Source organism: Pseudorca crassidens, chromosome 2 (assembly GCF_039906515.1).
Source record: "Pseudorca crassidens isolate mPseCra1 chromosome 2, mPseCra1.hap1, whole genome shotgun sequence".
NCBI classification, from domain to species: Eukaryota; Metazoa; Chordata; class Mammalia; order Artiodactyla; family Delphinidae; genus Pseudorca; species Pseudorca crassidens.
The window spans coordinates 12,182,125-12,195,757 of NC_090297.1; the positions used below are offsets into that span (position 1 = coordinate 12,182,125).

A 13,633-nucleotide genomic window follows, 5' to 3' on the forward strand; every position below is an offset into this window, starting at 1 on the left:
AAGCAACGGTGTTGGATGCATGACAGAGAGTGGTGTGCACGCTTGGGGACTGGGCCGGGGGAGAACAGCACGCTTCACATCATGAGATTAACAAGTGAGTGGAAAATGTGGTGAGAAATGCAGCTGGAGGGACAGGCTGGAGGCCACACCTATCACACCAGGACTTAGCTTCATCCCCAGCTGATGGGAGTCACGCCAGGGGTTTAAGCAAGAGAGAGCCACGGTCAGACTCACATTTCTGAAAGGTCACTCTGGCTGCATGAGTATGGAGAACAGGCTGAAGGGGCAAGGGCAGAAGCAGAAAAACAACTCAGGAAGTCCCGCAGCGCTGGACCCTCAGGACGTGAGGAATGGGACGACGTCACCCCCCGCTGGCACCAGGAGGATCTGGCTGGTGCCCAGAATCCAACACAATTACTCCTCGAGTGCCCCAACATCCCTTAATATTTAGTATCCGACCCTTCCTGGGAGAAGCTGGGCCATGCTGCTTGTCCAAAACCACATCCCAGGCTGAGAATTCCTACCTCTTACTCACGTTTCAAAGAAAACGCCCACATCTCTGCAGGGACATAACAAGAAAGTGGTAACGGGGATCCCCTCAGAGCAGCAGGGAAGGGTGGAAAGGACTTACACTTTTCACTCTGTATCCTTTCTGGATTTTTTGTTTGTTTGTTTTGTTTTACCATTTGTAAATGTTATCTATTAAAATATTAAAACTGAGAAAGTAAAACAAGGAGGGAAGGAGGGAAGAAAGAAAAAAGAGAGAAAAAAAGAAAATGTCCACAAAGTCAGAGTTTCTTTGTTTCTATTCACCGTAAACCTTTCAGACATTTTCTACAAGACTTGGTGACTGAAAACTTCTCAACAGGAAAAATTTCTCATAAGGGAAATGGAAAATTATGATAATTTGCACAAAGAATGTGTCACTCGGGAAAACATGATGAGCAAAAATTCCTTAAGGGGACAAAATGGAAAATCCCCTAGAAGAGCAGCTGGTAGCCTTTTCCAGACCCAGATGAACCCCTCCGACACTTCAAAGGCACTGAAGGCCTCTCCTGGGAGAGTCACACACACTCAGGGGGCTGACTGACTCCCCACACCCGCTTAAAACCCCTGCCTTGGAATCCAGCCAAAGCTGGTTAAGTCCCTGGGGTAAGAGTACTTAAATCTCTGCGCCTCAATTCCCTTTCTGTAAAATGCAGATGATAATAAAAGTTTCCACTTCACAGAGCTGCCACTGGCCATCATCATTCTTTCTGGGTTTTTTTTTTTTTTTTTTTGCTGTACGCGGGCCTCTCACTGTTGTGGCCTCTGTCGTTGCGGAGCACAGGCTCCGGACGTGCGGGCCCAGCGGCCATGGCCCACAGGCCCAGCCGCTCCGCGGCATGTGGGATCCTCCCGGACTGGGGCACGAACCCGTGTGCCCTGCATCGGCAGGCGGACTCTCAACCACTGCGCCACCAGGGAAGCCCCATCATCATTCTTATATGACTACATATAAACCAATGCCAGCAACATCGATCTATTACAGGAAAATGGGGAACCCAATGCTCTCCTCTTGGCCCTATCTTTTAAAATGGACATAAAATCTCATCAGTAACCCAGGCACCCACGACAGATAAAGCTTCAACCTGAAAAAAGATCAGGAAAAGGCCCTGCAAACTGCAATGCTTATTCCACTCAACCGTAACCATAAGGCAAGGCAGAGGTGCTTTGTACTTGAAGGCAAAAGCTACCTTCTTTTTTTTTAATTAAAAGGTTATTTATTTATTTATGGCTGTGTTGGGTCTTCATTGCTGTGTGCGGGCTTTAGTTGCAGAGAGCAGGGGCTACTCTTCGTTGTGCGAGGGCTTCTCATTGCGGTGGCTTCTCTTGTTGCGCAACATGGGCTCTAAGCGCACAGGCTTCAGTAGTTGTGGCTCGTGGGCTCTAGAGAGCAGGCTCAGTAGTTGTGGCGCACGGACTTAGTTGCTCTGTGGCATGTGGGATCTTCCCGGACCAGGGATTGAACCCGTATCCCCTGCACTGGCAGGTGGATTCTTAACCACTGCGCCACCAGGGAAGTCCCGCTAACTTCTTTCTACAAAGAACATGATGATTTTGGAGGAGCAACGAGGCTTTCATTGAGGAAGAGGATAGACTATAACAAGTCCAAAGGAAGGATTAGTTGTCCCATGGTATTAGTTAAGATCAAGTATCCAAAGCAAAAGAAAAAAGTAGGTTGAATACTAATTATTAGGAGGTAGACGTATATGGACTTCAAGGTAGCACATGCTTTTCATGTGACTGACTTTTTCTGGGTTTGTTTCCTCATTACGATTAGTAACTGTGAAGGTCCCTTCTACTGTTAAGATTTAATAAATGCTGAGTAAATGATTTCATTAATAAGACTACAAATGCATGCATTTGAAGTATAACAGACACCATGTGAATGACAATGAAAATGAGATATTTATCTAGCATTTAGCAGAGTTTTTTTTTCATCTAAAACTTTCCCTATATTGGAAATCTTAAGATTTCCAACTATGAACATGAACTATGAATATGAACATATAGGACATGAACACCAACTACAAACTGTATACGAACATCTATGAACTATATAAGCCAACATCAAGTCGTACATTTACTATTCCAAATAAGATTAAACTAAAGTTAATATTCTGTAAAACTTGAATGGGCAAAACGAAATGTGTAAGAGGATATTTTAGAGGAATATTCTAGGAGACCTCAAAACCTTAAGATAGGCCTGGACAGAAAGTGGTCAAGAATTCAATGTCTCAATTTCCAAGGATTTCTTAAAACTGTGAGGCTACTCAAATCCAGATGCTGAGTGTCGCTCCAGAAGAGAGTGTTTGGACAGCAGCCCTGGGAGGATTAGAAGCAGCTCAGGCCCCAGCGCTGGCCCTTGAAGAAACAGTGCTGCGGACCTCCTGCCCCTCCCACCCACCACCTGCAGCAGCGTGAGGCCTTTTAATGGATGACTTGCAACCCTGGCGGTTTTTCAGCCAGCTATTTTGAAGTGCGAGCTTCTGAGAGAAACTTGGAAACCACCCTAAGTGCTGCCTGGTTCTAGGGCAGGCAGGCTGAGAGACAGAGACAGAGAAAGAGAGACAGAGAGAGCACCCGCACGGCCATGTAAGGAAGCCGGCCAGCCCCAAGGGGCTGCTTATGGGGACTAGGGTGGGGAAGTGAGGGTACACAAACTTAATTCTTAGGGGTATGAAAGACTGGTCAGAAACCTAAATGTTCTGTTTCATTCACATTTCTACCCTTATCTTCTCAACTTCCCAAATGCAAATATAAACTGGGGGGAAATGTTTACAGCCTATATGGAAAATAAGGGTTAATAGTCCTGATATATAAAAGGCTCTTAAAATTAGTCAACAGTGAAAACGTACATCCACACAAAACTTGTAGACAAGTGTTCACAGCAGCGTTACTCATAATAGTCAAAAGGTCAAAACAGCCCAAATGTCTATTAACTAATGAATGGATAAATAAAACGTGGTATATCCATACAATAGAGTATTATTTGACAATAAGAAAAGTACTGATATGTGCTACAACCTGAACGAACCTTGAAAATATTGTGCTACGTGAAAGAAGCCAGCCACAAAAGGCTACAAGTTGCGTGATTCCACTTATATGAAATGCCCAGAACAGGCAAATCCATAATGATAGAAAGTGGTTGCCTAGGTCTGGGGGAGATAAAGGTAAATGGGGAGTGACTGCTAATGGGCTGTGGGCTCCTTTTGGGGACGATGAAAATGTTCTGGTGGTGACGGCTGCACAACTATGTGAATAAACTAAAAGCCATTGAATTGTACACTTAAAATAGGTGAATTGTATGGTGTGTGACTGTCTCAATAAAGCTGTTATTAAAATTAAACAACAAGAAAAAATCTCCCAACAGAAAAATGAGTCAGAGAAATGAACAGGCAATTCCCAAAAGAAGAAATATGAGTGGTCAATATACTCGATACAGAAAAAAGACGTTCAACCTCACTAATAATCGAATATGAATAAGTACAAGTTACCACTTCCAGTTTCAAACTGGCGAAGACTGAAGAGACTGAGTTTCCACTGTAGGTCAGTGTATGTCCCCAGCGAGCAGAAGCAGAAGGTGGTACACTGGGTCAGACCTGTCACTACCGCTGTAAGTTCTAAATACATTCACTGGTTAGGTACAAATTAATGCTTGGATGTAAGTAACTGATCAGACAGTCCCATGCAGAGGCTACAATTTCCCAGAGTGATGGGGTATTACCCAGCAGTAAGGAAATCGTGAGTCCTGGTAAAGGACTGCGGGTGGGACTGTGGGACTGCATCTAGAGAAAACACAGTCTTGCTAATAATAAGTCCCACCATGCTAAATGCTTGAGGGGAGGTTACTGCCAAGAGAAATAGTAGGCTCGCTGTTTCCCAAGGGCAGCGACCGGTGGAGAGCACATGTCTAACAGGGGCCACTAAGGGAGTAACTGGAGTAGCTGCTGTGGCAACCTGCCTGCAAAGTGTTTCCTATATACATGCTACCTCATCCATACCCACAACAGTCCTCTGGGAGGGTATTAATATGATCACCCCCATTGTGCAGATGAGCAAAATGAGGCTTAGAGGAGATGTCATCCGACCCAGGTCTCAACGACATGCCCAGATTCAAGGCCAAAGTCCACCACACTCTACAAGCTGTCCTCTTTTCACTTTAAACAAGGACAAAACTTCTGTGGACAGACACGGAATTCTGGGTTCACCAGGTCCTTAGTCTGTCCCAAAAGGGCAAATTCTCTGTCATTAATTGGCACTTACCAACCCCCTTTCCTTATACTAATCAGTGTCACAAAACATGTTATAAAAAAAAGTCAGAAGTGAACATTACTAAGTCTTAGTTCTAACCTGCAGAGTTTGTGCTGCCAAATGAAACACAAAATTGAAACTCGGGGGCATCTTAATTTCTGGAAGCATGGCACACCAGGTACGCTGGCTGGCTCGCATTACAAACGGCTACAAATACTGAAGAAAAATTGTTTGACATCTTTTAAAATGCATCGAAGAACTGGCAAGTCAGTAAGGAATACTGACAGATGAAACAAACTTAAGCAAAGGCTGGAATCCAGAGAGCAAGTGGAGCTATAAGGGTGGGCAGCGACGGCATTTGCAGAACTGAGCGAGCTCGAGTTCTCCCCCTGCCGCCAAGAAGGGAGGTCTCTCGGGAGGGCCCTCCAGAATAAAGCTGGCCCCAAAGGGTTACATCTTAGTGGAAAGAAGATGGCACAGAAAAAGCCTATATGAAATCTTGGCACCAAATGGAAGGGTATAAAATTCTCCCTGGGAGAATCTGTAACCGTTAGATGGCCCCCAAATGGACTACAGCCCAAATTAACACATTATAAAAGGTACACTTCAGGTAGCTAAAAAGTGATCCCAGAATGAAAGTATTAAATGCAAGAAGGAGTGAGAACCAACTAAAGTAGTAAGAAATAAGTAAATCTAAACAAATACTGAACAAATGACATCTTCTAAAATTGAAAAAGAACACACACAGCTATAGAATAAAAGTTGAGGAGGGAGTGTTAGGAATTAAAGTGAATTAAGGTCCTAACTGCTTGAGAGTAAAGTGTAAAGACACTGACTAAAGTTAGAATTTGCTAAGTTATGTAAATTGAGAGATATATTCGTGGATCAGAAGATCAATATCATAAAAATGTCAACTCTACCCAAATTGATATGTAATAAATTCAATTCTAATAAAATTCAAAGCAATTCTAATAAAAGACTCCAACGATTTTTATGAATTTGATAAGCACAATCTAAATGAAGATGGAAAAGCAAAGGGCCAAAGCCTTACCAGATACCAAGAATTATTATATGAAAACTTGGAGTGTGACACTGGCACACAGATAGAGAACAGATGGAAAGAGGCCAGAAACAGACCCATATATTTGTGGACACCTGATGTATGATAATGGTTACTGGTGACATTAAAGACCCACAAGAAAGGGATATATTCTTTCAATAAATAGTACTGGGACAATCTGATGTGCTTATTTAAAAAAAAGGAAAAAGAAATTAGCTCCTTATCTCACACCATACACAAAAATAATTATAAACAGACTAAAGAACTTAATGTAAAAGGCAAAATCATAAAATGTTTGGAAGACGATATATGGGGGAATACCTTTATAAACTTGAAGTAGGAACTTCTTAAAAAGAAACAAAAAGTGCTATTAAAAAATTGATAAATGACATTAAAATTAAGAATTTCTGTTCATTGGGGACTTCTCTGGTGGTGCAGTGGTTAAGAATCTGCCTGCCAATACAGGGGACACAGGTTCGTGCCCTGGTCCAGGAGGATCCCACATGCCGCAGAGCAGCTAAGCCCGTGAGCCACAACTACTGAGCCTGCGTGCCACAACTACTGAAGCCCGCTCGCCTAGAGCCTGTGCTCCACAACAAGAGAAGCCACCACAATGAGAAGCCCACACAACACAACAAAGACCCAACGCAGCCAAATAAATAATTAATTAAAAAAAAAAAAGAATTTCTTTTCATTAAAAAAAAAAGCTAGAGTGACAAGACAAGCCACAAACTGGAAGTGGATAATTACAACACAACTAACTGACAAAGGATTAGTATCAAAACAAAAAACAAGAAAAAAAGTCTACATATAAATAAAAAGACAAACAATTCAATAAAAAAATAAGCAAAAGATTTAAGCAATTGTTTCAGAGAAGCTGAAACCTGAATGATCCATTAATGCATGAAAAGATGCTCAACACACTAATAATCATGAAAATGCAAATCAAAACCACGAGGGGGCTTCCCTCATGGAGCAGTGGTTAAGAATCCACCTGCCAACGCAGGGGACACAGGTTCGATCCCTGGTCTGGGAAGATCCCACATGCCGCAGAGCAACTAAGCCTGTGCACCACAACTACTGAAGCCCGGGCGCCTAGAGCCTGTGCTCCGCAACAAGAGAAGCCACCGCAATGAGAAGCCCACACACCACGAGGAAGACTAGCCCCCGCTCACCGCAACTAGAGAAAGCCCGCGTGCAGCAACGAAGACCCAATGCAGCCAAAAATAAATAAACAAAATAAATTTATTAAAAAAGAAAAAAACATATAAGGTATCACTGACCTTCCAACAGGTTAGTAAAAATTTTTTAATGTGATAATATCATTGTTTGGAGGATGTGACGCTAACAGAATTGTCAGTTGAAGTGTAAATTGCGGAAACCACTTTGGAAACTATTTGGTCAAATTGCAGATGCACGCACCCTGTGATCCAGTCCTCCTCCCAGGGATGTACCCTGAGAGGCTGTACACATGTGTCCCAGGAATGGTCACAGCATCACTGTCTGTCTCAGCAAAATACTGGAAACAAGTCAAATGTCCATCAACAACAGAATGGATATGTTCTCATACAATGGAACATAATTCATCAGTGAAAATGAAATACACCTATATGTAACATGGCTTAATCTCAAGAACATATGTTAAGGAAAAAATTTAGATCACTGAAAAATAATGAAATGATTTATTTAGTTCAAAAACATGCAAAATTAAACAATACATTGCTTAGCAATACAAACACATGTGGTAAAACTATAAAGAAAAGCTAGAGGTGGGAATTCCCTGGCGGTCCAGTGGTTAGGATGCAGAACTTTCACGGCTGTGGCCCACGTTCAATCCCTGGTCAGGGAACTAAAATCCCACAAGCAGGCTTGGCACAGCCAAAAAAAAAAAAAAAAAAGTAAAAAATAGAAAAGCAAGAGAATGATAAAAGCCAAATTCAGTGATTAGGTGGGGGTGGGAATGGGACAGGATCAGGGAGGAGCACTCCAAAGGTAACGGTAACATTCTTTTCTGTAAACTGGGTGATGGGTACATGGGTGTTCCTTGTATCCTTTTCCTTTATACGGTACAGTATTCTTTTGTATCTACTCAATATTTAAAAAGACAATTTACAAAATTAAACAATGTTCCTTCTGACTTTAAGCAATGATTTGAAGCATTAACTTGGGCAGCTGACTGAGTTACACTAAACCAGGAAAGTCCCTGACAGGGGCCCACCCAGCCCTGAGACTATAGTAATGAGAAGTGCTTCACCACCCTGGCTCCGAAGCCGAAGCTGGAGAGATACAACTTCCCACTGAACCCTGGAGCCTTCCATTCAGGACAGGAAAATTACTGCTTAGATTAATCTGCCAGTACAGGAAGTAGTGCGGGTGGGGTGAGGAGAACAGGTTCTGCTGCCAGACCTTTTAAGACCAGAAGCTGAGTATGTTTTTGATGTAACAATGAACCCACCAAGCCTCCCTTCGGGCTAGGTCCCTACTCTCGGCTGGAATTGCCACCTCTGAGGCTCTGCATTCTGCGGTTTAGACATGAGTGAACAACTCTCAATTCTAACCATGCCCTTTGCTTCCTTCCTTTGAAGCTCAAGGCTGATCTCTCCAATTCATAACAAGCAGGTTTGAATGGAAGAGCCCATGCTCTGGTTTTCTGTACGTATCTGTGACTACATTATTGAGGTCAACCTTAATTGGTCCTTGGACTGTTGAGCTACTGACACCCATGAGGACCTCCGAGAGTGCCAGGCACCTATGCTGACACTCAACACACACATCTGCAGCAAATGCTGAAAGCACTCGGTGCTAAAATGCCTACTCTTTGTGACCTCTGTGATTTCAATCATTTAAAAATGTGGCCAGCAAAAGAGGTAGATTATGGTCTCCAGGACAATATGCTTTGTGCACAAAAGGTACTGGGAGTTTTTCATTTCCTCTAAGGTTGGGGTCCCTCCCTTTTGTGGTGTCTGTTACCCTGACAGACACCATGTCTGAGTACCTCCGTGCCACCCACACGGCGCCATCTTGGGGGAATTCCAGGACGGTAGAGAGTGGGCCACCTGCTCTCTTCTGTGGCAAACTGTTAAAACTGAAGCTCTGCCCACAGAGGCTGCCCTTTCAGCGTTCTAAATGGAAGGTTCAGTATATGTGCAACGAAACCAAGCCATTTGGCACTTAAAAATGGTCTTCCTTATATATACATACAGACATATATATGCACAGAAGAGCCCGGGCACGACACACAAACGCTGTTAACAGTTATCTGCGAGGGGAACCGGGTCAGGCGTGGGAGGGTGACTTACTTTCCCCAGTACTTTTGTTAGAACCTTCTGATTTTTGGACCTCATGCATGTATTCCTGTCCTAAACATTTTTTTCTTCCTCAACTCTGCACACTTTCTTTCTTGACCCTCACAGGGTCATCCTCTCCTAACACATAATAATGCTGGTTACCAATTACGGAGTCAAGGACTTGACTAAGCATTTTACATGCATTACCTCATTAATAATTCCACCCAATAAAGTTAGTGTGAGGTCATCATTATCTCCACTTCACACCCGAGGAAGTGGAGGCTTAAGAGAGGTCAAGTACTTCGCCCAAAGGCACACAACTAGTAAGTGTAAGGACCAGCTCAGGTATGCTTGGCTTAGAAGTTCATGCTTCTAGCCGGCACCCTGTACCTCAGGGGTTCTTAGCTGGGGCAATTTTGCCCCAGGAGACGTACAGCCTCCTCTGGAGACATTTTCAGCTGCCGTACTTGGAGGCAGGTGGGGGCTACTGGCATCTGTGGGCAGAGGCCAGAGATGCTACTTGCGTCCTGTGCACAGGACGGCCCCCAAGACAAAGGCTCACTAAGCCCCAAATGGCAATAATGTTGACGCTGAGAAACGCTGCTCTACTGGAAAAAGAAAGACAGAGAAACTATCTCTGACCTAGACTCTCATAGTTTAGGTCATAGTTTACCATGTCCACATCTCATATTACACCCAAACACCAAATAAGCCATTGGGTTGTCCTCTCTTCATTAATAGTATGCCAAACCCTCATCACACTGGAGGTCTCTCCAGCCCCACTGGTCGATCATCCAGTCATCCAACAATGTTTACTGAGCACCAACTGCGTGCCAGGAAATGACCTACACAGTGGGAATACCAGGAGGAATAAGACCCTGTCTCTGCCCACGAGCTGCTGGTGGTCTCACAGGGAGACAGGCAAGATAACCTATGATCATCATAGGAGGTAAGAATGTACTCCGAGGGGCTTCCCTGGTGGTGCAGTGGTTAAGAATCCGCCTGCCAATGCAGGGGAGATGGGTTCGAGCCCTGGTCCAAGAAGATCCCACATGCTGCGGAGCAACTAACCCCGTGCGCCACAACTACTGAGGCTGCGCTCTAGAGCCCGCGAGCCACAGCTACTGAGCCCACGTGCCACAACTACTGAAGTCGCGTGTCTAGAGCCCGTGCTCCACAACAAGAGAAGCCACCGCAATGAGAAGCCCACGCACCACAACGAAAGGTAGCCCCCACTTGCGGCAACTAGAGAGAGGCCGCACACAGCAACAAAGACCCAACGCAGCCAAAAAAAAAAAAAAAAAAAGTACTGCAAGGTCATTGCAGGATGCTAAGAAATCACAGAGGAGGGGCTCCAAACTCAGCTGGGGCGGGGGTGCAAGGGTGAGTAGGGCTGGGAGAAGGTTTCCCAGAAGCATTTGAGCTTGAAGGAGTTAACCAGGCAGAGGGAATCCTTTCCTTCCCAAAGGACCCCTCACCAGAGCTTTCAGAATATGGTCTCTGAGAATCCAGGTTGACAACTTTAATTAGAACATTGGTGGAACTCCTGAGAAAAACAGGGAGTGCACAGAGCAGTCCTTGATCCTCTGAGTACAACCTGGATAATTCCTGCCTCGAGAGGGACAGACCGCAACCTGGCTTCCCTATCGGTCTGGGTGTTCTTCAACCGCAATCCTAACGTGTTTCTCTGGCTTCGAACCACCCCACACCTTGCAGCAGGAGGGAACTGACATGTTCACAGCAGATCCCGTGAATTACTTGCTTGACCTCACATAATTCTCAAAACAGTTCTCTGAAGTAAACATTGTTATCCCTATTTTACAGATGAGGAAACTGAGGAAGAGGAATGAAGTAACTGACCCTCAGGACAGAGAGCCACTAACCAGGGAAGCAGGGATTCACACCCAACTCCAGAGTCCTTGCCGCCTCTATCTGAGGGGACCTTTATAGTTATCAATCCAAAACATGTTATGTACTCTGAATCTTCACCACCTCAGTACAGCCTTCCAACGTCAGTCATCCTCCTTCTGTACACCACACACTTTTGAACAGGTATCTGTGGTGTTCCTTGTGTTGTACTGTGATCACCCATGTGGCTAAGAGCTCCTTGCTCCCAGGATCCAGTCTCACTTATCTTCACATCCTGAGCCCCCAGCGCAGTGTCTGACACGTCAGGCACAGAAAACACTGAATGAGTAAACAAGCCCGGACTCTCTGGGCCCAAGCAACACAAACTACTCAAAGCCAGGGGAGCCTGCCTTGGAGACCCAGAGGCCTGGGAAACACACCCCACCCTCTTTCACCAGTGCAGTGGACTTCCCTTGGGCTGGGCCCAACCCCCAAAGCCAGCAATCTAGTCACACTGGGGACAGAGAAGGTTCTGTCAGCCAGCTTTCTCTCTAGCACTGGAATAGTCGTGATTCCTCCTTTGGTTGCACACCAGATGCTTGTGTTTGGGGACATGCTGTACAAAAATATGTATCTCTAAACATTAGAACCTTAAAAGGAATAAGCGTGTGCTCCCCACTCTGTCTTTCCCTCTCTGCCAGACAAAGTGCATCTGTGATGGCAGGAGCTAGAGCAGCCAGCTTAGTCCATGAGATGGAAGACTGGGTTTGAGCAAGGAGAGCCACATGATCAATGAAACCCTGTGTCTGGATAACTTCATGGAACAGAGTGAGCTGCCCTGACCAGCTCTGACTGCCTACTTCCAGGCTGTGAAGGAGCAAGGAATAAATTTCTATTTCCTTTCAGCCACCATATTTTGGAGCATTTTGGTTTGTACTTACTTAAAACAAGGTGTGAACATTGCCCAGGGATTAACCTAGCATGATCTTTGTTAGTAAAACGACAATAATGTTATCAACATTCTCCCAACCAAACTAACTAGGATTTTGTCATTACTGTATAATTTTAAAGAAAAAGCTATCTTAAAAGGGTGATTTGAATCACATTGAGCCTAGAGAAGAAGGACAAACAAACTGACCTCCTGGTTTGTTTCATCTTTGAGTATTACGGACATACCTCAGATTTCCAAGTAGCCCAGGCTACTCTGTTCTGACAGTTTGTCTGGGCCAACTCCAGCTTGGCGCTCCTCCTCCAGCTCATTACCTGAATCGAAGACCAAGTGGAAAAACTGATGAGAAACTGCAAGGTATCTGCTCCCTAAGAGCTGCCCTTCCATCCACCAAACACAGGCAAATGCAGAGCACTGAGCACTGAGCCTGGCACAAAGTGTTCAGTAAGCGTTAAATTGGATTGTTACTGGCCTGCTGCACGCCAGCCCCTGTGCTGGACATCTGAGACACAAAGATCAATAAAGCCAGTGCCATTCCCTACACTCAGGAACGCCTGCTGACCGAAAGACATAACACGAGGTCGACAAGCAAAAGCGATGAGGCTGTGTCCAAGTATCATTACAGCGTTAGCATTCCTCCGGGATGTCCCGGACACCGTGCTTCTCATTCCAGACCCTCACCCAGGTGACACATCCCTGCCCACAACTTTAGTGACCTTCGCTGGATGCTAGATCACCACTGGACAGCTCCACTTGGACGTTTTACAGGCACCTACTTTCAACATGTTCAAAACGAAATTTATCTTCCCTCCTCAGACCTGCCCCCCATCCTGCCCCCTATCCCACTGAGCCGCACCACCAGCCACCAGCCAAACATGTGGAGTCAACCTGACTCCTCCCTGCCTCTAAACCCCTCATCTAAGTAATCACCAACTTTGGCCAAGTCTACCTCCAAAACATCTCTCCCCACCCTTCTGCCTCTAATCTAACTCAAGTCCACCCTCGTTTCTCACCTGATAGTTCTAGTAACCTCTTAATTGGCCTCCGGGCCCACTCCCTTTAATATGTTCTTTAACTAGAGTGATCTTTCTAGCCCACAAATCTGACTTTTAAATGAAGTCCCATTAACCTAAAATTTCAAGTCCACAGCTAAGTTTAAAAGGCCCTCTAGGGGACTTCCCTGGTGGTCCAGTGGTTAAGACTCCGGCTTCTACTGCCTCCACTGCAGGGGGCATGGGTTCGATCCCTGGTCAGGGAACTAAGGATCCCGCATGCTGGCCAAAAAAAAAAAGAAAAGTGGGGAGGGCCCCCTAGGACCAGACCAGACTGCCTCTTTAGTCTTACCTCTAATCTCTGTCTCTAGGCAGAGAACTTCATTTAATTATTACGCTGGCTTCCCAGCTTTCTCACAAACTCTATCTTCAACTGAGAATACTCTCCCTCTTTCCTGCCCGTGCTCCCCAAGCATCCTTCAGGTCTCAGTTTCCTGGGGAACAGAAGCCTCCCTGGATTCACCTAGACTGAGTGAGGTGCCTCTACTCAGTGTTTCCAGAGCAAGAACTTTTCTGCTTTTCTTCCATCATATCAGAATTGCCTATGTATCTGTATGTCTCCCACATGAATCTCTGAGCTCTGGGTGATGATGTGGATACGAAAGATGACAGCAACAAACACATACAGCGTTTACTTTGT

The 13,633-nt window shown here is 45.0% G+C and overlaps 1 protein-coding gene across 3 annotated transcripts in view; it reads right to left on the bottom strand.

The window, feature by feature from the left end:
• The window catches only part of ZBTB17 (zinc finger and BTB domain containing 17), a 30,439-nt gene that overhangs the window by 15,897 nt on the left and 909 nt on the right, over positions 1-13,633 (bottom strand). For all 3 annotated transcript variants that reach the window (XM_067721424.1, XM_067721433.1, XM_067721421.1), the window contains exon 2: positions 12,169-12,255. The gene's annotated coding sequence lies outside the window, so the exon portion shown is untranslated. The remainder of the gene's footprint in view (positions 1-12,168; positions 12,256-13,633) is intronic.